Genomic DNA, 26,197 nt, shown 5'->3' on the forward strand with positions numbered 1-26,197 from the left:
AGCAGGGCATTTGGGCGTTGCCAGGAAGGCGTTTTTATGTAGATTCCTCCTCTTTCAGCACTGCATTGTGGTGCAAGCAAAAGAAGCAAATCCTGTCTGGCTTCCTCTCCGGCCTTTATTCACCTCCCGTGTAGCTGTGAGTGTGTGAGCCTGCAGGGCCCCATGGAATTGCCTAGAAGTAGGCTGAATTGCTGCAAGGGCTGAACAGCAGTATCGGGCAGGCTCGGGCAACGCGCGGCCCGTTCGGGTTATCGCTTCTCGGCCTTTTGGCTAAGATCAAGTGTAGTATCTGTTCTTATCAGTTTAATATCTGATACGTCCCCTATCTGGGGACCATATATTAAATGGATTTTTAGAACAGGGAGATGGAAATAGAGCTTGCTCTGTCCACTCCACGCATTGACCTGGTATTGCAGTATTTCCAGGACCGGTGCACCCTTTCCTTATGTGTTGACTAAAATCAGATTCCAAAAGTGTTTTTTGTGTTTGCCATTGTTTCTGTCTTTCTGAAGGGATCTCCCCTTTTAATCCCATTATTTCAACACCTGTTGGACAATGCATGAGTGATAATGAGCTAATTGATTAAATGCAATTAATGAATACATTGCCACCTCTTGTTTTGTGTCGTCTGTGTGTCTGTGTTTCCGGCATTTCACATTGGAACAGCTCATTCACCTTCCTTGTCTTCTCTCCGCCCTCCCTTTTAGGTAAGTTAAAGAGCTGCACCTGAGCCAGCCACTGATTGATGCAGCACCACAGTCAAATAGTGGAGTGGAGTAGGGGAACAGCAAACAGCCATTAAAGCCGCCCGCCCGCCCGCCCGCCCGCCACAATGGACCTACCTGTGTACACTAGATGGATGTGATGGAATGTACTGTCGTCCCTACATTTCAAGAAGGAGTAAGAATTGCAGTTGCAACAAAGCCTTGCTTGCCTACAAAGAGAGCAGCAATTTGGATTTGTTACTATGTTACCTAGAAGAATAACAAACTGTGCAAGGATGGAGGTTGTAGGAGCAAGGAGAAGTTGTCTGTAAAGTTGGTGGATGCTTATTTTCCATTTTGCAGTCCCTTGTCTCCCTCTTGTGGCCTCCTGGAGGCAACTAGCTGTGCAAAAAAAGACAGCCTGGCGGCCGGCTGTTGCAGTGTTGCCCTCTCAGGCAACACTGAGTGACTGACTGAGCCGCACCGTCTTATATAAAGTTCAGACGGAACTTTGCACGTGTCATAGTGGAGCCCTGAGGAGCCAGAGCCAGCTTTCTGACATCATAATGGGGCCTCAGAGATAAAAGCCTGGGCCCAGGCAGTGTTGGTCAGTGCTGCTCAGCAGGCAGCACTGGACTGGACTGGATTACAGCTGATACAAGGTGTGAAGGAACAAGGGGTGGCTGTGGGCATGCACTTGCTGCCGCTGCCAGTGTTTATCTGCATGGCAGCAGGGCATTTGGGCGTTGCCAGGAAGGCGTTTTTATGTAGATTCCTCCTCTTTCAGCACTGCATTGTGGTGCAAGCAAAAGAAGCAAATCCTGTCTGGCTTCCTCTCCGGCCTTTATTCACCTCCCGTGTAGCTGTGAGTGTGTGAGCCTGCAGGGCCCCATGGAATTGCCTAGAAGTAGGCTGAATCGCTGCAAGGGCTGAACAGCAGTATCGGGCAGGCTCGGGCAACGCGCGGCCCGTTCGGGTTATCGCTTCTCGGCCTTTTGGCTAAGATCAAGTGTAGTATCTGTTCTTATCAGTTTAATATCTGATACGTCCCCTATCTGGGGACCATATATTAAATGGATTTTTAGAACAGGGAGATGGAAATAGAGCTTGCTCTGTCCACTCCACGCATTGCCCTGGTATTGCAGTATTTCCAGGACCGGTGCACCCTTTCCTTATGTGTTGACTAAAATCAGATTCCAAAAGTGTTTTTTGTGTTTGCCACTGTTTCTGCCTTTCTGAAGGGATCTCCCCTTTTAATCCCATTATTTCAACACCTGTTGGACAATGCATGAGTGATAATGAGCTAATTGATTAAATGCAATTAATGAATACATTGCCACCTCTTGTTTTGTGTCGTCTGTGTGTCTGTGTTTCCGGCATTTCACATTGGAACAGCTCATTCACCTTCCTTGTCTTCTCTCCGCCCTCCCTTTTAGGTAAGTTAAAGAGCTGCACCTGAGCCAGCCACTGATTGATGCAGCACCACAGTCAAATAGTAGAGTGGAGTAGGGGAACAGCAAACAGCCATTAAAGCCGCCCGCCCGCCACAATGGACCTACCTGTGTACACTAGATGGATGTGATGGAATGTACTGTCGTCCCTACATTTCAAGAAGGAGTAAGAATTGCAGTCGCAACAAAGCCTTGCTTGCCTACAAAGAGAGCAGCAATTTGGATTTGTTACTATGTTACCTAGAAGAATAACAAACTGTGCAAGGATGGAGGTTGTAGGAGCAAGGAGAAGTTGTCTGTAAAGTTGGTGGATGCTTATTTTCCATTTTGCAGTCCCTTGTCTCCCTCTTGTTGCCTCCTGGAGGCAACTAGCTGTGCAAAAAAAGACAGCCTGGCGGCCGGCTGTTGCAGTGTTGCCCTCTCAGGCAACACTGAGTGACTGACTGAGCCGCACCGTCTTATATAAAGTTCAGACGGAACTTTGTACGTGTCATAGTGGAGCCCTGAGGAGCCAGAGCCAGCTTTCTGACATCATAATGGGGCCTCAGAGATAAAAGCCTGGGCCCAGGCAGAGTTGGTCAGTGCTGCTCAGCAGGCAGCACTGGACTGGACTGGATTACAGCTGATACAAGGTGTGAAGGAACAAGGGGTGGCTGTGGGCATGCACTTGCTGCCGCTGCCAGTGTTTATCTGCATGGCAGCAGGGCATTTGGGCGTTGCCAGGAAGGCGTTTTTATGTAGATTCCTCCTCTTTCAGCACTGCATTGTGGTGCAAGCAAAAGAAGCAAATCCTGTCTGGCTTCCTCTCCGGCCTTTATTCACCTCCCGTGTAGCTGTGAGTGTGTGAGCCTGCAGGGCCCCATGGAATTGCCTAGAAGTAGGCTGAATCGCTGCAAGGGCTGAACAGCAGTATCGGGCAGGCTCGGGCAACGCGCGGCCCGTTCGGGTTATCGCTTCTCGGCCTTTTGGCTAAGATCAAGTGTAGTATCTGTTCTTATCAGTTTAATATCTGATACGTCCCCTATCTGGGGACCATATATTAAATGGATTTTTAGAACAGGGAGATGGAAATAGAGCTTGCTCTGTCCACTCCACGCATTGACGTGGTATTGCAGTATTTCCAGGACCGGTGCACCCTTTCCTTATGTGTTGACTAAAATCAGATTCCAAAAGTGTTTTTTGTGTTTGCCACTGTTTCTGTCTTTCTGAAGGGATCTCCCCTTTTAATCCCATTATTTCAACACCTGTTGGACAATGCATGAGTGATAATGAGCTAATTGATTAAATGCAATTAATGAATACATTGCCACCTCTTGTTTTGTGTCGTCTGTGTGTCTGTGTTTCCGGCATTTCACATTGGAACAGCTCATTCACCTTCCTTGTCTTCTCTCCGCCCTCCCTTTTAGGTAAGTTAAAGAGCTGCACCTGAGCCAGCCACTGATTGATGCAGCACCACAGTCAAATAGTGGAGTGGAGTAGGGGAACAGCAAACAGCCATTAAAGCCGCCCGCCCGCCCGCCACAATGGACCTACCTGTGTACACTAGATGGATGTGATGGAATGTACTGTCGTCCCTACATTTCAAGAAGGAGTAAGAATTGCAGTTGCAACAAAGCCTTGCTTGCCTACAAAGAGAGCAGCAATTTGGATTTGTTACTATGTTACCTAGAAGAATAACAAACTGTGCAAGGATGGAGGTTGTAGGAGCAAGGAGAAGTTGTCTGTAAAGTTGGTGGATGCTTATTTTCCATTTTGCAGTCCCTTGTCTCCCTCTTGTGGCCTCCTGGAGGCAACTAGCTGTGCAAAAAAAGACAGCCTGGCGGCCGGCTGTTGTAGTGTTGCCCTCTCAGGCAACACTGAGTGACTGACTGAGCCGCACCGTCTTATATAAAGTTCAGACGGAATTTTGCACGTGTCATAGTGGAGCCCTGAGGAGCCAGAGCCAGCTTTCTGACATCATAATGGGGCCTCAGAGATAAAAGCCTGGGCCCAGGCAGTGTTGGTCAGTGCTGCCCAGCAGGCAGCACTGGACTGGACTGGATTACAGCTGATACAAGGTGTGAAGGAACAAGGGGTGGCTGTGGGCATGCACTTGCTGCCGCTGCCAGTGTTTATCTGCATGGCAGCAGGGCATTTGGGCGTTGCCAGGAAGGCGTTTTTATGTAGATTCCTCCTCTTTCAGCACTGCATTGTGGTGCAAGCAAAAGAAGCAAATCCTGTCTGGCTTCCTCTCCGGCCTTTATTCACCTCCCGTGTAGCTGTGAGTGTGTGAGCCTGCAGGGCCCCATGGAATTGCCTAGAAGTAGGCTGAATCGCTGCAAGGGCTGAACAGCAGTATCGGGCAGGCTCGGGCAACGCGCGGCCCGTTCGGGTTATCGCTTCTCGGCCTTTTGGCTAAGATCAAGTGTAGTATCTGTTCTTATCAGTTTAATATCTGATACGTCCCCTATCTGGGGACCATATATTAAATGGATTTTTAGAACAGGGAGATGGAAATAGAGCTTGCTCTGTCCACTCCACGCATTGACCTGGTATTGCAGTATTTCCAGGACCGGTTAACCCTTTCCTTATGTGTTGACTAAAATCAGATTCCAAAAGTGTTTTTTGTGTTTGCCATTGTTTCTGTCTTTCTGAAGGGATCTCCCCTTTTAATCCCATTATTTCAACACCTGTTGGACAATGCATGAGTGATAATGAGCTAATTGATTAAATGCAATTAATGAATACATTGCCACCTCTTGTTTTGTGTCGTCTGTGTGTCTGTGTTTCCGGCATTTCACATTGGAACAGCTCATTCACCTTCCTTGTCTTCTCTCCGCCCTCCCTTTTAGGTAAGTTAAAGAGCTGCACCTGAGCCAGCCACTGATTGATGCAGCACCACAGTCAAATAGTGGAGTGGAGTAGGGGAACAGCAAACAGCCATTAAAGCCGCCCGCCCGCCCGCCCGCCACAATGGACCTACCTGTGTACACTAGATGGATGTGATGGAATGTACTGTCGTCCCTACATTTCAAGAAGGAGTAAGAATTGCAGTTGCAACAAAGCCTTGCTTGCCTACAAAGAGAGCAGCAATTTGGATTTGTTACTATGTTACCTAGAAGAATAACAAACTGTGCAAGGATGGAGGTTGTAGGAGCAAGGAGAAGTTGTCTGTAAAGTTGGTGGATGCTTATTTTCCATTTTGCAGTCCCTTGTCTCCCTCTTGTGGCCTCCTGGAGGCAACTAGCTGTGCAAAAAAAGACAGCCTGGCGGCCGGCTGTTGCAGTGTTGCCCTCTCAGGCAACACTGAGTGACTGACTGAGCCGCACCGTCTTATATAAAGTTCAGACGGAACTTTGCACGTGTCATAGTGGAGCCCTGAGGAGCCAGAGCCAGCTTTCTGACATCATAATGGGGCCTCAGAGATAAAAGCCTGGGCCCAGGCAGTGTTGGTCAGTGCTGCTCAGCAGGCAGCACTGGACTGGACTGGATTACAGCTGATACAAGGTGTGAAGGAACAAGGGGTGGCTGTGGGCATGCACTTGCTGCCGCTGCCAGTGTTTATCTGCATGGCAGCAGGGCATTTGGGCGTTGCCAGGAAGGCGTTTTTATGTAGATTCCTCCTCTTTCAGCACTGCATTGTGGTGCAAGCAAAAGAAGCAAATCCTGTCTGGCTTCCTCTCCGGCCTTTATTCACCTCCCGTGTAGCTGTGAGTGTGTGAGCCTGCAGGGCCCCATGGAATTGCCTAGAAGTAGGCTGAATTGCTGCAAGGGCTGAACAGCAGTATCGGGCAGGCTCGGGCAACGCGCGGCCCGTTCGGGTTATCGCTTCTCGGCCTTTTGGCTAAGATCAAGTGTAGTATCTGTTCTTATCAGTTTAATATCTGATACGTCCCCTATCTGGGGACCATATATTAAATGGATTTTTAGAACAGGGAGATGGAAATAGAGCTTGCTCTGTCCACTCCACGCATTGACCTGGTATTGCAGTATTTCCAGGACCGGTGCACCCTTTCCTTATGTGTTGACTAAAATCAGATTCCAAAAGTGTTTTTTGTGTTTGCCATTGTTTCTGTCTTTCTGAAGGGATCTCCCCTTTTAATCCCATTATTTCAACACCTGTTGGACAATGCATGAGTGATAATGAGCTAATTGATTAAATGCAATTAATGAATACATTGCCACCTCTTGTTTTGTGTCGTCTGTGTGTCTGTGTTTCCGGCATTTCACATTGGAACAGCTCATTCACCTTCCTTGTCTTCTCTCCGCCCTCCCTTTTAGGTAAGTTAAAGAGCTGCACCTGAGCCAGCCACTGATTGATGCAGCACCACAGTCAAATAGTGGAGTGGAGTAGGGGAACAGCAAACAGCCATTAAAGCCGCCCGCCCGCCCGCCCGCCCGCCACAATGGACCTACCTGTGTACACTAGATGGATGTGATGGAATGTACTGTCGTCCCTACATTTCAAGAAGGAGTAAGAATTGCAGTTGCAACAAAGCCTTGCTTGCCTACAAAGAGAGCAGCAATTTGGATTTGTTACTATGTTACCTAGAAGAATAACAAACTGTGCAAGGATGGAGGTTGTAGGAGCAAGGAGAAGTTGTCTGTAAAGTTGGTGGATGCTTATTTTCCATTTTGCAGTCCCTTGTCTCCCTCTTGTGGCCTCCTGGAGGCAACTAGCTGTGCAAAAAAAGACAGCCTGGCGGCCGGCTGTTGCAGTGTTGCCCTCTCAGGCAACACTGAGTGACTGACTGAGCCGCACCGTCTTATATAAAGTTCAGACGGAACTTTGCACGTGTCATAGTGGAGCCCTGAGGAGCCAGAGCCAGCTTTCTGACATCATAATGGGGCCTCAGAGATAAAAGCCTGGGCCCAGGCAGTGTTGGTCAGTGCTGCTCAGCAGGCAGCACTGGACTGGACTGGATTACAGCTGATACAAGGTGTGAAGGAACAAGGGGTGGCTGTGGGCATGCACTTGCTGCCGCTGCCAGTGTTTATCTGCATGGCAGCAGGGCATTTGGGCGTTGCCAGGAAGGCGTTTTTATGTAGATTCCTCCTCTTTCAGCACTGCATTGTGGTGCAAGCAAAAGAAGCAAATCCTGTCTGGCTTCCTCTCCGGCCTTTATTCACCTCCCGTGTAGCTGTGAGTGTGTGAGCCTGCAGGGCCCCATGGAATTGCCTAGAAGTAGGCTGAATCGCTGCAAGGGCTGAACAGCAGTATCGGGCAGGCTCGGGCAACGCGCGGCCCGTTCGGGTTATCGCTTCTCGGCCTTTTGGCTAAGATCAAGTGTAGTATCTGTTCTTATCAGTTTAATATCTGATACGTCCCCTATCTGGGGACCATATATTAAATGGATTTTTAGAACAGGGAGATGGAAATAGAGCTTGCTCTGTCCACTCCACGCATTGCCCTGGTATTGCAGTATTTCCAGGACCGGTGCACCCTTTCCTTATGTGTTGACTAAAATCAGATTCCAAAAGTGTTTTTTGTGTTTGCCACTGTTTCTGCCTTTCTGAAGGGATCTCCCCTTTTAATCCCATTATTTCAACACCTGTTGGACAATGCATGAGTGATAATGAGCTAATTGATTAAATGCAATTAATGAATACATTGCCACCTCTTGTTTTGTGTCGTCTGTGTGTCTGTGTTTCCGGCATTTCACATTGGAACAGCTCATTCACCTTCCTTGTCTTCTCTCCGCCCTCCCTTTTAGGTAAGTTAAAGAGCTGCACCTGAGCCAGCCACTGATTGATGCAGCACCACAGTCAAATAGTAGAGTGGAGTAGGGGAACAGCAAACAGCCATTAAAGCCGCCCGCCCGCCACAATGGACCTACCTGTGTACACTAGATGGATGTGATGGAATGTACTGTCGTCCCTACATTTCAAGAAGGAGTAAGAATTGCAGTTGCAACAAAGCCTTGCTTGCCTACAAAGAGAGCAGCAATTTGGATTTGTTACTATGTTACCTAGAAGAATAACAAACTGTGCAAGGATGGAGGTTGTAGGAGCAAGGAGAAGTTGTCTGTAAAGTTGGTGGATGCTTATTTTCCATTTTGCAGTCCCTTGTCTCCCTCTTGTTGCCTCCTGGAGGCAACTAGCTGTGCAAAAAAAGACAGCCTGGCGGCCGGCTGTTGCAGTGTTGCCCTCTCAGGCAACACTGAGTGACTGACTGAGCCGCACCGTCTTATATAAAGTTCAGACGGAACTTTGTACGTGTCATAGTGGAGCCCTGAGGAGCCAGAGCCAGCTTTCTGACATCATAATGGGGCCTCAGAGATAAAAGCCTGGGCCCAGGCAGAGTTGGTCAGTGCTGCTCAGCAGGCAGCACTGGACTGGACTGGATTACAGCCGATACAAGGTGTGAAGGAACAAGGGGTGGCTGTGGGCATGCACTTGCTGCCGCTGCCAGTGTTTATCTGCATGGCAGCAGGGCATTTGGGCGTTGCCAGGAAGGCGTTTTTATGTAGATTCCTCCTCTTTCAGCACTGCATTGTGGTGCAAGCAAAAGAAGCAAATCCTGTCTGGCTTCCTCTCCGGCCTTTATTCACCTCCCGTGTAGCTGTGAGTGTGTGAGCCTGCAGGGCCCCATGGAATTGCCTAGAAGTAGGCTGAATCGCTGCAAGGGCTGAACAGCAGTATCGGGCAGGCTCGGGCAACGCGCGGCCCGTTCGGGTTATCGCTTCTCGGCCTTTTGGCTAAGATCAAGTGTAGTATCTGTTCTTATCAGTTTAATATCTGATACGTCCCCTATCTGGGGACCATATATTAAATGGATTTTTAGAACAGGGAGATGGAAATAGAGCTTGCTCTGTCCACTCCACGCATTGACGTGGTATTGCAGTATTTCCAGGACCGGTGCACCCTTTCCTTATGTGTTGACTAAAATCAGATTCCAAAAGTGTTTTTTGTGTTTGCCACTGTTTCTGTCTTTCTGAAGGGATCTCCCCTTTTAATCCCATTATTTCAACACCTGTTGGACAATGCATGAGTGATAATGAGCTAATTGATTAAATGCAATTAATGAATACATTGCCACATCTTGTTTTGTGTCGTCTGTGTGTCTGTGTTTCCGGCATTTCACATTGGAACAGCTCATTCACCTTCCTTGTCTTCTCTCCGCCCTCCCTTTTAGGTAAGTTAAAGAGCTGCACCTGAGCCAGCCACTGATTGATGCAGCACCACAGTCAAATAGTGGAGTGGAGTAGGGGAACAGCAAACAGCCATTAAAGCCGCCCGCCCGCCCGCCCGCCACAATGGACCTACCTGTGTACACTAGATGGATGTGATGGAATGTACTGTCGTCCCTACATTTCAAGAAGGAGTAAGAATTGCAGTTGCAACAAAGCCTTGCTTGCCTACAAAGAGAGCAGCAATTTGGATTTGTTACTATGTTACCTACAAGAATAACAAACTGTGCAAGGATGGAGGTTGTAGGAGCAAGGAGAAGTTGTCTGTAAAGTTGGTGGATGCTTATTTTCCATTTTGCAGTCCCTTGTCTCCCTCTTGTGGCCTCCTGGAGGCAACTAGCTGTGCAAAAAAAGACAGCCTGGCGGCCGGCTGTTGCAGTGTTGCCCTCTCAGGCAACACTGAGTGACTGACTGAGCCGCACCGTCTTATATAAAGTTCAGACGGAACTTTGCACGTGTCATAGTGGAGCCCTGAGGAGCCAGAGCCAGCTTTCTGACATCATAATGGGGCCTCAGAGATAAAAGCCTGGGCCCAGGCAGTGTTGGTCAGTGCTGCTCAGCAGGCAGCACTGGACTGGACTGGATTACAGCTGATACAAGGTGTGAAGGAACAAGGGGTGGCTGTGGGCATGCACTTGCTGCCGCTGCCAGTGTTTATCTGCATGGCAGCAGGGCATTTGGGCGTTGCCAGGAAGGCGTTTTTATGTAGATTCCTCCTCTTTCAGCACTGCATTGTGGTGCAAGCAAAAGAAGCAAATCCTGTCTGGCTTCCTCTCCGGCCTTTATTCACCTCCCGTGTAGCTGTGAGTGTGTGAGCCTGCAGGGCCCCATGGAATTGCCTAGAAGTAGGCTGAATCGCTGCAAGGGCTGAACAGCAGTATCGGGCAGGCTCGGGCAACGCGCGGCCCGTTCGGGTTATCGCTTCTCGGCCTTTTGGCTAAGATCAAGTGTAGTATCTGTTGTTATCAGTTTAATATCTGATACGTCCCCTATCTGGGGACCATATATTAAATGGATTTTTAGAACAGGGAGATGGAAATAGAGCTTGCTCTGTCCACTCCACGCATTGACCTGGTATTGCAGTATTTCCAGGACCGGTGCACCCTTTCCTTATGTGTTGACTAAAATCAGATTCCAAAAGTGTTTTTTGTGTTTGCCATTGTTTCTGTCTTTCTGAAGGGATCTCCCCTTTTAATCCCATTATTTCAACACCTGTTGGACAATGCATGAGTGATAATGAGCTAATTGATTAAATGCAATTAATTAATACATTGCCACCTCTTGTTTTGTGTCGTCTGTGTGTCTGTGTTTCCGGCATTTCACATTGGAACAGCTCATTCACCTTCCTTGTCTTCTCTCCGCCCTCCCTTTTAGGTAAGTTAAAGAGCTGCACCTGAGCCAGCCACTGATTGATGCAGCACCACAGTCAAATAGTGGAGTGGAGTAGGGGAACAGCAAACAGCCATTAAAGCCGCCCGCCCGCCCGCCCGCCACAATGAACCTACCTGTGTACACTAGATGGATGTGATGGAATGTACTGTCGTCCCTACATTTCAAGAAGGAGTAAGAATTGCAGTTGCAACAAAGCCTTGCTTGCCTACAAAGAGAGCAGCAATTTGGATTTGTTACTATGTTACCTAGAAGAATAACAAACTGTGCAAGGATGGAGGTTGTAGGAGCAAGGAGAAGTTGTCTGTAAAGTTGGTGGATGCTTATTTTCCATTTTGCAGTCCCTTGTCTCCCTCTTGTGGCCTCCTGGAGGCAACTAGCTGTGCAAAAAAAGACAGCCTAGCGGCCGGCTGTTGCAGTGTTGCCCTCTCAGGCAACACTGAGTGACTGACTGAGCCGCACCGTCTTATATAAAGTTCAGACGGAACTTTGCACGTGTCATAGTGGAGCCCTGAGGAGCCAGAGCCAGCTTTCTGACATCATAATGGGGCCTCAGAGATAAAAGCCTGGGCCCAGGCAGTGTTGGTCAGTGCTGCTCAGCAGGCAGCACTGGACTGGACTGGATTACAGCTGATACAAGGTGTGAAGGAACAAGGGGTGGCTGTGGGCATGCACTTGCTGCCGCTGCCAGTGTTTATCTGCATGGCAGCAGGGCATTTGGGCGTTGCCAGGAAGGCGTTTTTATGTAGATTCCTCCTCTTTCAGCACTGCATTGTGGTGCAAGCAAAAGAAGCAAATCCTGTCTGGCTTCCTCTCCGGCCTTTATTCACCTCCCGTGTAGCTGTGAGTGTGTGAGCCTGCAGGGCCCCATGGAATTGCCTAGAAGTAGGCTGAATCGCTGCAAGGGCTGAACAGCAGTATCGGGCAGGCTCGGGCAACGCGCGGCCCGTTCGGGTTATCGCTTCTCGGCCTTTTGGCTAAGATCAAGTGTAGTATCTGTTCTTATCAGTTTAATATCTGATACGTCCCCTATCTGGGGACCATATATTAAATGGATTTTTAGAACAGGGAGATGGAAATAGAGCTTGCTCTGTCCACTCCACGCATTGACCTGGTATTGCAGTATTTCCAGGACCGGTGCACCCTTTCCTTATGTGTTGACTAAAATCAGATTCCAAAAGTGTTTTTTGTGTTTGCCACTGTTTCTGTCTTTCTGAAGGGATCTCCCCTTTTAATCCCATTATTTCAACACCTGTTGGACAATGCATGAGTGATAATGAGCTAATTGATTAAATGCAATTAATGAATACATTGCCACCTCTTGTTTTGTGTCGTCTGTGTGTCTGTGTTTCCGGCATTTCACATTGGAACAGCTCATTCACCTTCCTTGTCTTCTCTCCGCCCTCCCTTTTAGGTAAGTTAAAGAGCTGCACCTGAGCCAGCCACTGATTGATGCAGCACCACAGTCAAATAGTGGAGTGGAGTAGGGGAACAGCAAACAGCCATTAAAGCCGCCCGCCCGCCACAATGGACCTACCTGTGTACACTAGATGGATGTGATGGAATGTACTGTCGTCCCTACATTTCAAGAAGGAGTAAGAATTGCAGTTGCAACAAAGCCTTGCTTGCCTACAAAGAGAGCAGCAATTTGGATTTGTTACTATGTTACCTAGAAGAATAACAAACTGTGCAAGGATGGAGGTTGTAGGAGCAAGGAGAAGTTGTCTGTAAAGTTGGTGGATGCTTATTTTCCATTTTGCAGTCCCTTGTCTCCCTCTTGTGGCCTCCTGGAGGCAACTAGCTGTGCAAAAAAAGACAGCCTGGCGGCCGGCTGTTGCAGTGTTGCCCTCTCAGGCAACACTGAGTGACTGACTGAGCCGCACCGTCTTATATAAAGTTCAGACGGAACTTTGCACGTGTCATAGTGGAGCCCTGAGGAGCCAGAGCCAGCTTTCTGACATCATAATGGGGCCTCAGAGATAAAAGCCTGGGCCCAGGCAGTGTTGGTCAGTGCTGCTCAGCAGGCAGCACTGGACTGGACTGGATTACAGCTGATACAAGGTGTGAAGGAACAAGGGGTGGCTGTGGGCATGCACTTGCTGCCGCTGCCAGTGTTTATCTGCATGGCAGCAGGGCATTTGGGCGTTGCCAGGAAGGCGTTTTTATGTAGATTCCTCCTCTTTCAGCACTGCATTGTGGTGCAAGCAAAAGAAGCAAATCCTGTCTGGCTTCCTCTCCGGCCTTTATTCACCTCCCGTGTAGCTGTGAGTGTGTGAGCCTGCAGGGCCCCATGGAATTGCCTAGAAGTAGGCTGAATCGCTGCAAGGGCTGAACAGCAGTATCGGGCAGGCTCGGGCAACGCGCGGCCCGTTCGGGTTATCGCTTCTCGGCCTTTTGGCTAAGATCAAGTGTAGTATCTGTTCTTATCAGTTTAATATCTGATACGTCCCCTATCTGGGGACCATATATTAAATGGATTTTTAGAACAGGGAGATGGAAATAGAGCTTGCTCTGTCCACTCCACGCATTGACGTGGTATTGCAGTATTTCCAGGACCGGTGCACCCTTTCCTTATGTGTTGACTAAAATCAGATTCCAAAAGTGTTTTTTGTGTTTGCCATTGTTTCTGTCTTTCTGAAGGGATCTCCCCTTTTAATCCCATTATTTCAACACCTGTTGGACAATGCATGAGTGATAATGAGCTAATTGATTAAATGCAATTAATGAATACATTGCCACCTCTTGTTTTGTGTCGTCTGTGTGTCTGTGTTTCCGGCATTTCACATTGGAACAGCTCATTCACCTTCCTTGTCTTCTCTCCGCCCTCCCTTTTAGGTAAGTTAAAGAGCTGCACCTGAGCCAGCCACTGATTGATGCAGCACCACAGTCAAATAGTGGAGTGGAGTAGGGGAACAGCAAACAGCCATTAAAGCCGCCCGCCCGCCCGCCCGCCACAATGGACCTACCTGTGTACACTAGATGGATGTGATGGAATGTACTGTCGTCCCTACATTTCAAGAAGGAGTAAGAATTGCAGTTGCAACAAAGCCTTGCTTGCCTACAAAGAGAGCAGCAATTTGGATTTGTTACTATGTTACCTACAAGAATAACAAACTGTGCAAGGATGGAGGTTGTAGGAGCAAGGAGAAGTTGTCTGTAAAGTTGGTGGATGCTTATTTTCCATTTTGCAGTCCCTTGTCTCCCTCTTGTGGCCTCCTGGAGGCAACTAGCTGTGCAAAAAAAGACAGCCTGGCGGCCGGCTGTTGCAATGTTGCCCTCTCAGGCAACACTGAGTGACTGACTGAGCCGCACCGTCTAATATAAAGTTCAGACGGAACTTTGCACGTGTCATAGTGGAGCCCTGAGGAGCCAGAGCCAGCTTTCTGACATCATAATGGGGCCTCAGAGATAAAAGCCTGGGCCCAGGCAGTGTTGGTCAGTGCTGCTCAGCAGGCAGCACTGGACTGGACTGGATTACAGCTGATACAAGGTGTGAAGGAACAAGGGGTGGCTGTGGGCATGCACTTGCTGCCGCTGCCAGTGTTTATCTGCATGGCAGCAGGGCATTTGGGCGTTGCCAGGAAGGCGTTTTTATGTAGATTCCTCCTCTTTCAGCACTGCATTGTGGTGCAAGCAAAAGAAGCAAATCCTGTCTGGCTTCCTCTCCGGCCTTTATTCACCTCCCGTGTAGCTGTGAGTGTGTGAGCCTGCAGGGCCCCATGGAATTGCCTAGAAGTAGGCTGAATCGCTGCAAGGGCTGAACAGCAGTATCGGGCAGGCTCGGGCAACGCGCGGCCCGTTCGGGTTATCGCTTCTCGGCCTTTTGGCTAAGATCAAGTGTAGTATCTGTTCTTATCAGTTTAATATCTGATACGTCCCCTATCTGGGGACCATATATTAAATGGATTTTTAGAACAGGGAGATGGAAATAGAGCTTGCTCTGTCCACTCCACGCATTGACCTGGTATTGCAGTATTTCCAGGACCGGTGCACCCTTTCCTTATGTGTTGACTAAAATCAGATTCCAAAAGTGTTTTTTGTGTTTGCCACTGTTTCTGTCTTTCTGAAGGGATCTCCCCTTTTAATCCCATTATTTCAACACCTGTTGGACAATGCATGAGTGATAATGAGCTAATTGATTAAATGCAATTAATGAATACATTGCCACCTCTTGTTTTGTGTCGTCTGTGTGTCTGTGTTTCCGGCATTTCACATTGGAACAGCTCATTCACCTTCCTTGTCTTCTCTCCGCCCTCCCTTTTAGGTAAGTTAAAGAGCTGCACCTGAGCCAGCCACTGATTGATGCAGCACCACAGTCAAATAGTGGAGTGGAGTAGGGGAACAGCAAACAGCCATTAAAGCCGCCCGCCCGCCACAATGGACCTACCTGTGTACACTAGATGGATGTGATGGAATGTACTGTCGTCCCTACATTTCAAGAAGGAGTAAGAATTGCAGTTGCAACAAAGCCTTGCTTGCCTACAAAGAGAGCAGCAATTTGGATTTGTTACTATGTTACCTAGAAGAATAACAAACTGTGCAAGGATGGAGGTTGTAGGAGCAAGGAGAAGTTGTCTGTAAAGTTGGTGGATGCTTATTTTCCATTTTGCAGTCCCTTGTCTCCCTCTTGTGGCCTCCTGGAGGCAACTAGCTGTGCAAAAAAAGACAGCCTGGCGGCCGGCTGTTGCAGTGTTGCCCTCTCAGGCAACACTGAGTGACTGACTGAGCCGCACCGTCTTATATAAAGTTCAGACGGAACTTTGCACGTGTCATAGTGGAGCCCTGAGGAGCCAGAGCCAGCTTTCTGACATCATAATGGGGCCTCAGAGATAAAAGCCTGGGCCCAGGCAGTGTTGGTCAGTGCTGCTCAGCAGGCAGCACTGGACTGGACTGGATTACAGCTGATACAAGGTGTGAAGGAACAAGGGGTGGCTGTGGGCATGCACTTGCTGCCGCTGCCAGTGTTTATCTGCATGGCAGCAGGGCATTTGGGCGTTGCCAGGAAGGCGTTTTTATGTAGATTCCTCCTCTTTCAGCACTGCATTGTGGTGCAAGCAAAAGAAGCAAATCCTGTCTGGCTTCCTCTCCGGCCTTTATTCACCTCCCGTGTAGCTGTGAGTGTGTGAGCCTGCAGGGCCCCATGGAATTGCCTAGAAGTAGGCTGAATCGCTGCAAGGGCTGAACAGCAGTATCGGGCAGGCTCGGGCAACGCGCGGCCCGTTCGGGTTATCGCTTCTCGGCCTTTTGGCTAAGATCAAGTGTAGTATCTGTTCTTATCAGTTTAATATCTGATACGTCCCCTATCTGGGGACCATATATTAAATGGATTTTTAGAACAGGGAGATGGAAATAGAGCTTGCTCTGTCCACTCCACGCATTGACGTGGTATTGCAGTATTTCCAGGACCGGTGCACCCTTTCCTTATGTGTTGACTAAAATCAGATTCCAAAAGTGTTTTTTGTGTTTGCCATTGTTTCTGTCTTTCTGAAGGGATCTCCCCTTTTAATCCCATTATTTCAACACCTGTTGGACAATGCATGAGTGATAATGAGCTAATTGATTAAATGCAATTAATGAATACATTGCCACCTCTTGTTTTGTGTCGTCTGTGTGTCTGTGTTTCCGGCATTTCACATTGGAACAGCTCATTCACCTTCCTTGTCTTCTCTCCGCCCTCCCTTTTAGGTAAGTTAAAGAGCTGCACCTGAGCCAGCCACTGATTGATGCAGCACCACAGTCAAATAGTGGAGTGGAGTAGGGGAACAGCAAACAGCCATTAAAGCCGCCCGCCCGCCCGCCACAATGGACCTACCTGTGTACACTAGATGGATGTGATGGAATGTACTGTCGTCCCTACATTTCAAGAAGGAGTAAGAATTGCAGTTGCAACAAAGCCTTGCTTGCCTACAAAGAGAGCAGCAATTTGGATTTGTTACTATGTTACCTAGAAGAATAACAAACTGTGCAAGGATGGAGGTTGTAGGAGCAAGGAGAAGTTGTCTGTAAAGTTGGTGGATGCTTATTTTCCATTTTGCAGTCCCTTGTCTCCCTCTTGTGGCCTCCTGGAGGCAACTAGCTGTGCAAAAAAAGACAGCCTGGCGGCCGGCTGTTGCAATGTTGCCCTCTCAGGCAACACTGAGTGACTGACTGAGCCGCACCGTCTAATATAAAGTTCAGACGGAACTTTGCACGTGTCATAGTGGAGCCCTGAGGAGCCAGAGCCAGCTTTCTGACATCATAATGGGGCCTCAGAGATAAAAGCCTGGGCCCAGGCAGTGTTGGTCAGTGCTGCTCAGCAGGCAGCACTGGACTGGACTGGATTACAGCTGATACAAGGTGTGAAGGAACAAGGGGTGGCTGTGGGCATGCACTTGCTGCCGCTGCCAGTGTTTATCTGCATGGCAGCAGGGCATTTGGGCGTTGCCAGGAAGGCGTTTTTATGTAGATTCCTCCTCTTTCAGCACTGCATTGTGGTGCAAGCAAAAGAAGCAAATCCTGTCTGGCTTCCTCTCCGGCCTTTATTCACCTCCCGTGTAGCTGTGAGTGTGTGAGCCTGCAGGGCCCCATGGAATTGCCTAGAAGTAGGCTGAATCGCTGCAAGGGCTGAACAGCAGTATCGGGCAGGCTCGGGCAACGCGCGGCCCGTTCGGGTTATCGCTTCTCGGCCTTTTGGCTAAGATCAAGTGTAGTATCTGTTCTTATCAGTTTAATATCTGATACGTCCCCTATCTGGGGACCATATATTAAATGGATTTTTAGAACAGGGAGATGGAAATAGAGCTTGCTCTGTCCACTCCACGCATTGACCTGGTATTGCAGTATTTCCAGGACCGGTGCACCCTTTCCTTATGTGTTGACTAAAATCAGATTCCAAAAGTGTTTCTTGTGTTTGCCATTGTTTCTGTCTTTCTGAAGGGATCTCCCCTTTTAATCCCATTATTTCAACACCTGTTGGACAATGCATGAGTGATAATGAGCTAATTGATTAAATGCAATTAATGAATACATTGCCACCTCTTGTTTTGTGTCGTCTGTGTGTCTGTGTTTCCGGCATTTCACATTGGAACAGCTCATTCACCTTCCTTGTCTTCTCTCCGCCCTCCCTTTTAGGTAAGTTAAAGAGCTGCACCTGAGCCAGCCACTGATTGATGCAGCACCACAGTCAAATAGTGGAGTGGAGTAGGGGAACAGCAAACAGCCATTAAAGCCGCCCGCCCGCCCGCCCGCCACAATGGACCTACCTGTGTACACTAGATGGATGTGATGGAATGTACTGTCGTCCCTACATTTCAAGAAGGAGTAAGAATTGCAGTTGCAACAAAGCCTTGCTTGCCTACAAAGAGAGCAGCAATTTGGATTTGTTACTATGTTACCTACAAGAATAACAAACTGTGCAAGGATGGAGGTTGTAGGAGCAAGGAGAAGTTGTCTGTAAAGTTGGTGGATGCTTATTTTCCATTTTGCAGTCCCTTGTCTCCCTCTTGTGGCCTCCTGGAGGCAACTAGCTGTGCAAAAAAAGACAGCCTGGCGGCCGGCTGTTGCAATGTTGCCCTCTCAGGCAACACTGAGTGACTGACTGAGCCGCACCGTCTAATATAAAGTTCAGACGGAACTTTGCACGTGTCATAGTGGAGCCCTGAGGAGCCAGAGCCAGCTTTCTGACATCATAATGGGGCCTCAGAGATAAAAGCCTGGGCCCAGGCAGTGTTGGTCAGTGCTGCTCAGCAGGCAGCACTGGACTGGACTGGATTACAGCTGATACAAGGTGTGAAGGAACAAGGGGTGGCTGTGGGCATGCACTTGCTGCCGCTGCCAGTGTTTATCTGCATGGCAGCAGGGCATTTGGGCGTTGCCAGGAAGGCGTTTTTATGTAGATTCCTCCTCTTTCAGCACTGCATTGTGGTGCAAGCAAAAGAAGCAAATCCTGTCTGGCTTCCTCTCCGGCCTTTATTCACCTCCCGTGTAGCTGTGAGTGTGTGAGCCTGCAGGGCCCCATGGAATTGCCTAGAAGTAGGCTGAATCGCTGCAAGGGCTGAACAGCAGTATCGGGCAGGCTCGGGCAACGCGCGGCCCGTTCGGGTTATCGCTTCTCGGCCTTTTGGCTAAGATCAAGTGTAGTATCTGTTCTTATCAGTTTAATATCTGATACGTCCCCTATCTGGGGACCATATATTAAATGGATTTTTAGAACAGGGAGATGGAAATAGAGCTTGCTCTGTCCACTCCACGCATTGACCTGGTATTGCAGTATTTCCAGGACCGGTGCACCCTTTCCTTATGTGTTGACTAAAATCAGATTCCAAAAGTGTTTTTTGTGTTTGCCACTGTTTCTGTCTTTCTGAAGGGATCTCCCCTTTTAATCCCATTATTTCAACACCTGTTGGACAATGCATGAGTGATAATGAGCTAATTGATTAAATGCAATTAATGAATACATTGCCACCTCTTGTTTTGTGTCGTCTGTGTGTCTGTGTTTCCGGCATTTCACATTGGAACAGCTCATTCACCTTCCTTGTCTTCTCTCCGCCCTCCCTTTTAGGTAAGTTAAAGAGCTGCACCTGAGCCAGCCACTGATTGATGCAGCACCACAGTCAAATAGTGGAGTGGAGTAGGGGAACAGCAAACAGCCATTAAAGCCGCCCGCCCGCCACAATGGACCTACCTGTGTACACTAGATGGATGTGATGGAATGTACTGTCGTCCCTACATTTCAAGAAGGAGTAAGAATTGCAGTTGCAACAAAGCCTTGCTTGCCTACAAAGAGAGCAGCAATTTGGATTTGTTACTATGTTACCTAGAAGAATAACAAACTGTGCAAGGATGGAGGTTGTAGGAGCAAGGAGAAGTTGTCTGTAAAGTTGGTGGATGCTTATTTTCCATTTTGCAGTCCCTTGTCTCCCTCTTGTGGCCTCCTGGAGGCAACTAGCTGTGCAAAAAAAGACAGCCTGGCGGCCGGCTGTTGCAGTGTTGCCCTCTCAGGCAACACTGAGTGACTGACTGAGCCGCACCGTCTTATATAAAGTTCAGACGGAACTTTGCACGTGTCATAGTGGAGCCCTGAGGAGCCAGAGCCAGCTTTCTGACATCATAATGGGGCCTCAGAGATAAAAGCCTGGGCCCAGGCAGTGTTGGTCAGTGCTGCTCAGCAGGCAGCACTGGACTGGACTGGATTACAGCTGATACAAGGTGTGAAGGAACAAGGGGTGGCTGTGGGCATGCACTTGCTGCCGCTGCCAGTGTTTATCTGCATGGCAGCAGGGCATTTGGGCGTTGCCAGGAAGGCGTTTTTATGTAGATTCCTCCTCTTTCAGCACTGCATTGTGGTGCAAGCAAAAGAAGCAAATCCTGTCTGGCTTCCTCTCCGGCCTTTATTCACCTCCCGTGTAGCTGTGAGTGTGTGAGCCTGCAGGGCCCCATGGAATTGCCTAGAAGTAGGCTGAATCGCTGCAAGGGCTGAACAGCAGTATCGGGCAGGCTCGGGCAACGCGCGGCCCGTTCGGGTTATCGCTTCTCGGCCTTTTGGCTAAGATCAAGTGTAGTATCTGTTCTTATCAGTTTAATATCTGATACGTCCCCTATCTGGGGACCATATATTAAATGGATTTTTAGAACAGGGAGATGGAAATAGAGCTTGCTCTGTCCACTCCACGCATTGACGTGGTATTGCAGTATTTCCAGGACCGGTGCACCCTTTCCTTATGTGTTGACTAAAATCAGATTCCAAAAGTGTTTTTTGTGTTTGCCATTGTTTCTGTCTTTCTGAAGGGATCTCCCCTTTTAATCCCATTATTTCAACACCTGTTGGACAATGCATGAGTGATAATGAGCTAATTGATTAAATGCAATTAATGAATACATTGCCACCTCTTGTTTTGTGTCGTCTGTGTGTCTGTGTTTCCGGCATTTCACATTGGAACAGCTCATTCACCTTCCTTGTCTTCTCTCCGCCCTCCCTTTTAGGTAAGTTAAAGAGCTGCACCTGAGCCAGCCACTGATTGATGCAGCACCACAGTCAAATAGTGGAGTGGAGTAGGGGAACAGCAAACAGCCATTAAAGCCGCCCGCCCGCCCGCCACAATGGACCTACCTGTGTACACTAGATGGATGTGATGGAATGTACTGTCGTCCCTACATTTCAAGAAGGAGTAAGAATTGCAGTTGCAACAAAGCCTTGCTTGCCTACAAAGAGAGCAGCAATTTGGATTTGTTACTATGTTACCTAGAAGAATAACAAACTGTGCAAGGATGGAGGTTGTAGGAGCAAGGAGAAGTTGTCTGTAAAGTTGGTGGATGCTTATTTTCCATTTTGCAGTCCCTTGTCTCCCTCTTGTGGCCTCCTGGAGGCAACTAGCTGTGCAAAAAAAGACAGCCTGGCGGCCGGCTGTTGCAATGTTGCCCTCTCAGGCAACACTGAGTGACTGACTGAGCCGCACCGTCTAATATAAAGTTCAGACGGAACTTTGCACGTGTCATAGTGGAGCCCTGAGGAGCCAGAGCCAGCTTTCTGACATCATAATGGGGCCTCAGAGATAAAAGCCTGGGCCCAGGCAGTGTTGGTCAGTGCTGCTCAGCAGGCAGCACTGGACTGGACTGGATTACAGCTGATACAAGGTGTGAAGGAACAAGGGGTGGCTGTGGGCATGCACTTGCTGCCGCTGCCAGTGTTTATCTGCATGGCAGCAGGGCATTTGGGCGTTGCCAGGAAGGCGTTTTTATGTAGATTCCTCCTCTTTCAGCACTGCATTGTGGTGCAAGCAAAAGAAGCAAATCCTGTCTGGCTTCCTCTCCGGCCTTTATTCACCTCCCGTGTAGCTGTGAGTGTGTGAGCCTGCAGGGCCCCATGGAATTGCCTAGAAGTAGGCTGAATCGCTGCAAGGGCTGAACAGCAGTATCGGGCAGGCTCGGGCAACGCGCGGCCCGTTCGGGTTATCGCTTCTCGGCCTTTTGGCTAAGATCAAGTGTAGTATCTGTTCTTATCAGTTTAATATCTGATACGTCCCCTATCTGGGGACCATATATTAAATGGATTTTTAGAACAGGGAGATGGAAATAGAGCTTGCTCTGTCCACTCCACGCATTGACCTGGTATTGCAGTATTTCCAGGACCGGTGCACCCTTTCCTTATGTGTTGACTAAAATCAGATTCCAAAAGTGTTTCTTGTGTTTGCCATTGTTTCTGTCTTTCTGAAGGGATCTCCCCTTTTAATCCCATTATTTCAACACCTGTTGGACAATGCATGAGTGATAATGAGCTAATTGATTAAATGCAATTAATGAATACATTGCCACCTCTTGTTTTGTGTCGTCTGTGTGTCTGTGTTTCCGGCATTTCACATTGGAACAGCTCATTCACCTTCCTTGTCTTCTCTCCGCCCTCCCTTTTAGGTAAGTTAAAGAGCTGCACCTGAGCCAGCCACTGATTGATGCAGCACCACAGTCAAATAGTGGAGTGGAGTAGGGGAACAGCAAACAGCCATTAAAGCCGCCCGCCCGCCACAATGGACCTACCTGTGTACACTAGATGGATGTGATGGAATGTACTGTCGTCCCTACATTTCAAGAAGGAGTAAGAATTGCAGTTGCAACAAAGCCTTGCTTGCCTACAAAGAGAGCAGCAATTTGGATTTGTTACTATGTTACCTAGAAGAATAACAAACTGTGCAAGGATGGAGGTTGTAGGAGCAAGGAAAAGTTGTCTGTAAAGTTGGTGGATGCTTATTTTCCATTTTGCAGTCCCTTGTCTCCCTCTTGTGGCCTCCTGGAGGCAACTAGCTGTGCAAAAAAAGACAGCCTGGCGGCCGGCTGTTGCAGTGTTGCCCTCTCAGGCAACACTGAGTGACTGACTGAGCCGCACCGTCTTATATAAAGTTCAGACGGAACTTTGCACGTGTCATAGTGGAGCCCTGAGGAGCCAGAGCCAGCTTTCTGACATCATAATGGGGCCTCAGAGATAAAAGCCTGGGCCCAGGCAGTGTTGGTCAGTGCTGCTCAGCAGGCAGCACTGGACTGGACTGGATTACAGCTGATACAAGGTGTGAAGGAACAAGGGGTGGCTGTGGGCATGCACTTGCTGCCGCTGCCAGTGTTTATCTGCATGGCAGCAGGGCATTTGGGCGTTGCCAGGAAGGCGTTTTTATGTAGATTCCTCCTCTTTCAGCACTGCATTGTGGTGCAAGCAAAAGAAGCAAATCCTGTCTGGCTTCCTCTCCGGCCTTTATTCACCTCCCGTGTAGCTGTGAGTGTGTGAGCCTGCAGGGCCCCATGGAATTGCCTAGAAGTAGGCTGAATCGCTGCAAGGGCTGAACAGCAGTATCGGGCAGGCTCGGGCAACGCGCGGCCCGTTCGGGTTATCGCTTCTCGGCCTTTTGGCTAAGATCAAGTGTAGTATCTGTTCTTATCAGTTTAATATCTGATACGTCCCCTATCTGGGGACCATATATTAAATGGATTTTTAGAACAGGGAGATGGAAATAGAGCTTGCTCTGTCCACTCCACGCATTGACCTGGTATTGCAGTATTTCCAGGACTGGTGCACCCTTTCCTTATGTGTTGACTAAAATCAGATTCCAAAAGTGTTTTTTGTGTTTGCCATTGTTTCTGTCTTTCTGAAGGGATCTCCCCTTTTAATCCCATTATTTCAACACCTGTTGGACAATGCATGAGTGATAATGAGCTAATTGATTAAATGCAATTATTGAATACATTGCCACCTCTTGTTTTGTGTCGTCTGTGTGTCTGTGTTTCCGGCATTTCACATTGGAACAGCTCATTCACCTTCCTTGTCTACTGTCCGCCCTCCCTTTTAGGTAAGTTAAAGAGCTGCACCTGAGCCAGCCACTGATTGATGCAGCACCACAGTCAAATAGTGGAGTGGAGTAGGGGAACAGCAAACAGCCATTAAAGCCGCCCGCCCGCCCGCCCGCCACAATGGACCTACCTGTGTACACTAGATGGATGTGATGGCATGTACTGTCGTCCCTACATTTCAAGAAGGAGTAAGAATTGCAGTTGCAACAAAGCCTTGCTTGCCTACAAAGAGAGCAGCAATTTGGATTTGTTACTATGTTACCTAGAAGAATAACAAACTGTGCAAGGATGGAGGTTGTAGGAGCAAGGAGAAGTTGTCTGTAAAGTTGGTGGATGCTTATTTTCCATTTTGCAGTCCCTTGTCTCCCTCTTGTGGCCTCCTGGAGGCAACTAGCTGTGCAAAAAAAGACAGCCTGGCGGCCGGCTGTTGCAGTGTTGCCCTCTCAGGCAACACTGAGTGACTGACTGAGCCGCACCGTCTTATATAAAGTTCAGACGGAACTTTGCACGTGTCATAGTGGAGCCCTGAGGAGCCAGAGCCAGCTTTCTGACATCATAATGGGGCCTCAGAGATAAAAGCCTGGGCCCAGGCAGTGTTGGTCAGTGCTGCTCAGCAGGCAGCACTGGACTGGACTGGATTACAGCTGATACAAGGTGTGAAGGAACAAGGGGTGGCTGTGGGCATGCACTTGCTGCCGCTGCCAGTGTTTATCTGCATGGCAGCAGGGCATTTGGGCGTTGCCAGGAAGGCGTTTTTATGTAGATTCCTCCTCTTTCAGCACTGCATTGTGGTGCAAGCAAAAGAAGCAAATCCTGTCTGGCTTCCTCTCCGGCCTTTATTCACCTCCCGTGTAGCTGTGAGTGTGTGAGCCTGCAGGGCCCCATGGAATTGCCTAGAAGTAGGCTGAATCGCTGCAAGGGCTGAACAGCAGTATCGGGCAGGCTCGGGCAACGCGCGGCCCGTTCGGGTTATCGCTTCTCGGCCTTTTGGCTAAGATCAAGTGTAGTATCTGTTCTTATCAGTTTAATATCTGATACGTCCCCTATCTGGGGACCATATATTAAATGGATTTTTAGAACAGGGAGATGGAAATAGAGCTTGCTCTGTCCACTCCACGCATTGACCTGGTATTGCAGTATTTCCAGGACTGGTGCACCCTTTCCTTATGTGTTGACTAAAATCAGATTCCAAAAGTGTTTTTTGTGTTTGCCATTGTTTCTGTCTTTCTGAAGGGATCTCCCCTTTTAATCCCATTATTTCAACACCTGTTGGACAATGCATGAGTGATAATGAGCTAATTGATTAAATGCAATTATTGAATACATTGCCACCTCTTGTTTTGTGTCGTCTGTGTGTCTGTGTTTCCGGCATTTCACATTGGAACAGCTCATTCACCTTCCTTGTCTACTGTCCGCCCTCCCTTTTAGGTAAGTTAAAGAGCTGCACCTGAGCCAGCCACTGATTGATGCAGCACCACAGTCAAATAGTGGAGTGGAGTAGGGGAACAGCAAACAGCCATTAAAGCCGCCCGCCCGCCCGCCCGCCCGCCACAATGGACCTACCTGTGTACACTAGATGGATGTGATGGCATGTACTGTCGTCCCTACATTTCAAGAAGGAGTAAGAATTGCAGTTGCAACAAAGCCTTGCTTGCCTACAAAGAGAGCAGCAATTTGGATTTGTTACTATGTTACCTAGAAGAATAACAAACTGTGCAAGGATGGAGGTTGTAGGAGCAAGGAGAAGTTGTCTGTAAAGTTGGTGGATGCTTATTTTCCATTTTGCAGTCCCTTGTCTCCCTCTTGTGGCCTCCTGGAGGCAACTAGCTGTGCAAAAAAAGACAGCCTGGCGGCCGGCTGTTGCAGTGTTGCCCTCTCAGGCAACACTGAGTGACTGACTGAGCCGCACCGTCTTATATAAAGTTCAGACGGAACTTTGCACGTGTCATAGTGGAGCCCTGAGGAGCCAGAGCCAGCTTTCTGACATCATAATGGGGCCTCAGAGATAAAAGCCTGGGCCCAGGCAGTGTTGGTCAGTGCTGCTCAGCAGGCAGCACTGGACTGGACTGGATTACAGCTGATACAAGGTGTGAAGGAACAAGGGGTGGCTGTGGGCATGCACTTGCTGCCGCTGCCAGTGTTTATCTGCATGGCAGCAGGGCATTTGGGCGTTGCCAGGAAGGCGTTTTTATGTAGATTCCTCCTCTTTCAGCACTGCATTGTGGTGCAAGCAAAAGAAGCAAATCCTGTCTGGCTTCCTCTCCGGCCTTTATTCACCTCCCGTGTAGCTGTGAGTGTGTGAGCCTGCAGGGCCCCAAGGAATTGCCTAGAAGTAGGCTGAATCGCTGCAAGGGCTGAACAGCAGTATCGGGCAGGCTCGGGCAACGCGCGGCCCGTTCGGGTTATCGCTTCTCGGCCTTTTGGCTAAGATCAAGTGTAGTATCTGTTCTTATCAGTTTAATATCTGATACGTCCCCTATCTGGGGACCATATATTAAATGGATTTTTAGAACAGGGAGATTGAAATAGAGCTTGCTCTGTCCACTCCACGCATTGACCTGGTATTGCAGTATTTCCAGGACCGGTGCACCCTTTCCTTATGTGTTGACTAAAATCAGATTCCAAAAGTGTTTTTTGTGTTTGCCATTGTTTCTGTCTTTCTGAAGGGATCTCCCCT

The 26,197-nt window shown here is 48.7% G+C and overlaps 19 non-coding genes across 19 annotated transcripts; all 19 read left to right on the forward strand.

Annotated features, from left to right (window-relative positions):
* The first annotated feature begins 250 nt into the window (after window positions 1-250).
* On the forward strand, window positions 251-441 carry LOC142674937 (U2 spliceosomal RNA). The gene has a single exon (XR_012851995.1). It is a non-coding gene; the product is annotated as a U2 spliceosomal RNA (small nuclear RNA).
* Window positions 442-1,683: 1,242 nt separating this feature from the next.
* Window positions 1,684-1,874, forward strand: LOC142674810 (U2 spliceosomal RNA). The gene has a single exon (XR_012851895.1). It is a non-coding gene; the product is annotated as a U2 spliceosomal RNA (small nuclear RNA).
* Window positions 1,875-3,104: 1,230 nt separating this feature from the next.
* Window positions 3,105-3,295, forward strand: LOC142674862 (U2 spliceosomal RNA). The gene has a single exon (XR_012851942.1). It is a non-coding gene; the product is annotated as a U2 spliceosomal RNA (small nuclear RNA).
* A 1,234-nt stretch (window positions 3,296-4,529) lies between these two features.
* LOC142674885 (U2 spliceosomal RNA) lies at window positions 4,530-4,720 on the forward strand. The gene has a single exon (XR_012851963.1). It is a non-coding gene; the product is annotated as a U2 spliceosomal RNA (small nuclear RNA).
* A 1,238-nt stretch (window positions 4,721-5,958) lies between these two features.
* On the forward strand, window positions 5,959-6,149 carry LOC142674938 (U2 spliceosomal RNA). Its single transcript, XR_012851996.1, has one exon. It is a non-coding gene; the product is annotated as a U2 spliceosomal RNA (small nuclear RNA).
* Window positions 6,150-7,391: 1,242 nt separating this feature from the next.
* Window positions 7,392-7,582, forward strand: LOC142674811 (U2 spliceosomal RNA). The gene has a single exon (XR_012851896.1). It is a non-coding gene; the product is annotated as a U2 spliceosomal RNA (small nuclear RNA).
* A 1,230-nt stretch (window positions 7,583-8,812) lies between these two features.
* On the forward strand, window positions 8,813-9,003 carry LOC142674863 (U2 spliceosomal RNA). Its single transcript, XR_012851943.1, has one exon. It is a non-coding gene; the product is annotated as a U2 spliceosomal RNA (small nuclear RNA).
* A 1,238-nt stretch (window positions 9,004-10,241) lies between these two features.
* Window positions 10,242-10,432, forward strand: LOC142674875 (U2 spliceosomal RNA). Its single transcript, XR_012851954.1, has one exon. It is a non-coding gene; the product is annotated as a U2 spliceosomal RNA (small nuclear RNA).
* A 1,238-nt stretch (window positions 10,433-11,670) lies between these two features.
* On the forward strand, window positions 11,671-11,861 carry LOC142674940 (U2 spliceosomal RNA). Its single transcript, XR_012851997.1, has one exon. It is a non-coding gene; the product is annotated as a U2 spliceosomal RNA (small nuclear RNA).
* Window positions 11,862-13,091: 1,230 nt separating this feature from the next.
* LOC142674864 (U2 spliceosomal RNA) lies at window positions 13,092-13,282 on the forward strand. Its single transcript, XR_012851944.1, has one exon. It is a non-coding gene; the product is annotated as a U2 spliceosomal RNA (small nuclear RNA).
* A 1,238-nt stretch (window positions 13,283-14,520) lies between these two features.
* LOC142674941 (U2 spliceosomal RNA) lies at window positions 14,521-14,711 on the forward strand. The gene has a single exon (XR_012851998.1). It is a non-coding gene; the product is annotated as a U2 spliceosomal RNA (small nuclear RNA).
* Window positions 14,712-15,941: 1,230 nt separating this feature from the next.
* On the forward strand, window positions 15,942-16,132 carry LOC142674865 (U2 spliceosomal RNA). The gene has a single exon (XR_012851945.1). It is a non-coding gene; the product is annotated as a U2 spliceosomal RNA (small nuclear RNA).
* Window positions 16,133-17,366: 1,234 nt separating this feature from the next.
* On the forward strand, window positions 17,367-17,557 carry LOC142674942 (U2 spliceosomal RNA). Its single transcript, XR_012851999.1, has one exon. It is a non-coding gene; the product is annotated as a U2 spliceosomal RNA (small nuclear RNA).
* Window positions 17,558-18,795: 1,238 nt separating this feature from the next.
* On the forward strand, window positions 18,796-18,986 carry LOC142674943 (U2 spliceosomal RNA). The gene has a single exon (XR_012852000.1). It is a non-coding gene; the product is annotated as a U2 spliceosomal RNA (small nuclear RNA).
* Window positions 18,987-20,216: 1,230 nt separating this feature from the next.
* Window positions 20,217-20,407, forward strand: LOC142674866 (U2 spliceosomal RNA). Its single transcript, XR_012851946.1, has one exon. It is a non-coding gene; the product is annotated as a U2 spliceosomal RNA (small nuclear RNA).
* A 1,234-nt stretch (window positions 20,408-21,641) lies between these two features.
* LOC142674944 (U2 spliceosomal RNA) lies at window positions 21,642-21,832 on the forward strand. Its single transcript, XR_012852001.1, has one exon. It is a non-coding gene; the product is annotated as a U2 spliceosomal RNA (small nuclear RNA).
* Window positions 21,833-23,062: 1,230 nt separating this feature from the next.
* Window positions 23,063-23,253, forward strand: LOC142674825 (U2 spliceosomal RNA). The gene has a single exon (XR_012851909.1). It is a non-coding gene; the product is annotated as a U2 spliceosomal RNA (small nuclear RNA).
* A 1,238-nt stretch (window positions 23,254-24,491) lies between these two features.
* On the forward strand, window positions 24,492-24,682 carry LOC142674826 (U2 spliceosomal RNA). Its single transcript, XR_012851910.1, has one exon. It is a non-coding gene; the product is annotated as a U2 spliceosomal RNA (small nuclear RNA).
* A 1,242-nt stretch (window positions 24,683-25,924) lies between these two features.
* Window positions 25,925-26,115, forward strand: LOC142674855 (U2 spliceosomal RNA). The gene has a single exon (XR_012851936.1). It is a non-coding gene; the product is annotated as a U2 spliceosomal RNA (small nuclear RNA).
* The last annotated feature ends 82 nt before the right edge of the window (window positions 26,116-26,197 follow it).

This window comes from Rhinoderma darwinii (genome assembly GCF_050947455.1).
Source record: "Rhinoderma darwinii isolate aRhiDar2 chromosome 2 unlocalized genomic scaffold, aRhiDar2.hap1 SUPER_2_unloc_21, whole genome shotgun sequence".
In the NCBI taxonomy this organism is placed as follows: Eukaryota; Metazoa; Chordata; class Amphibia; order Anura; family Rhinodermatidae; genus Rhinoderma; species Rhinoderma darwinii.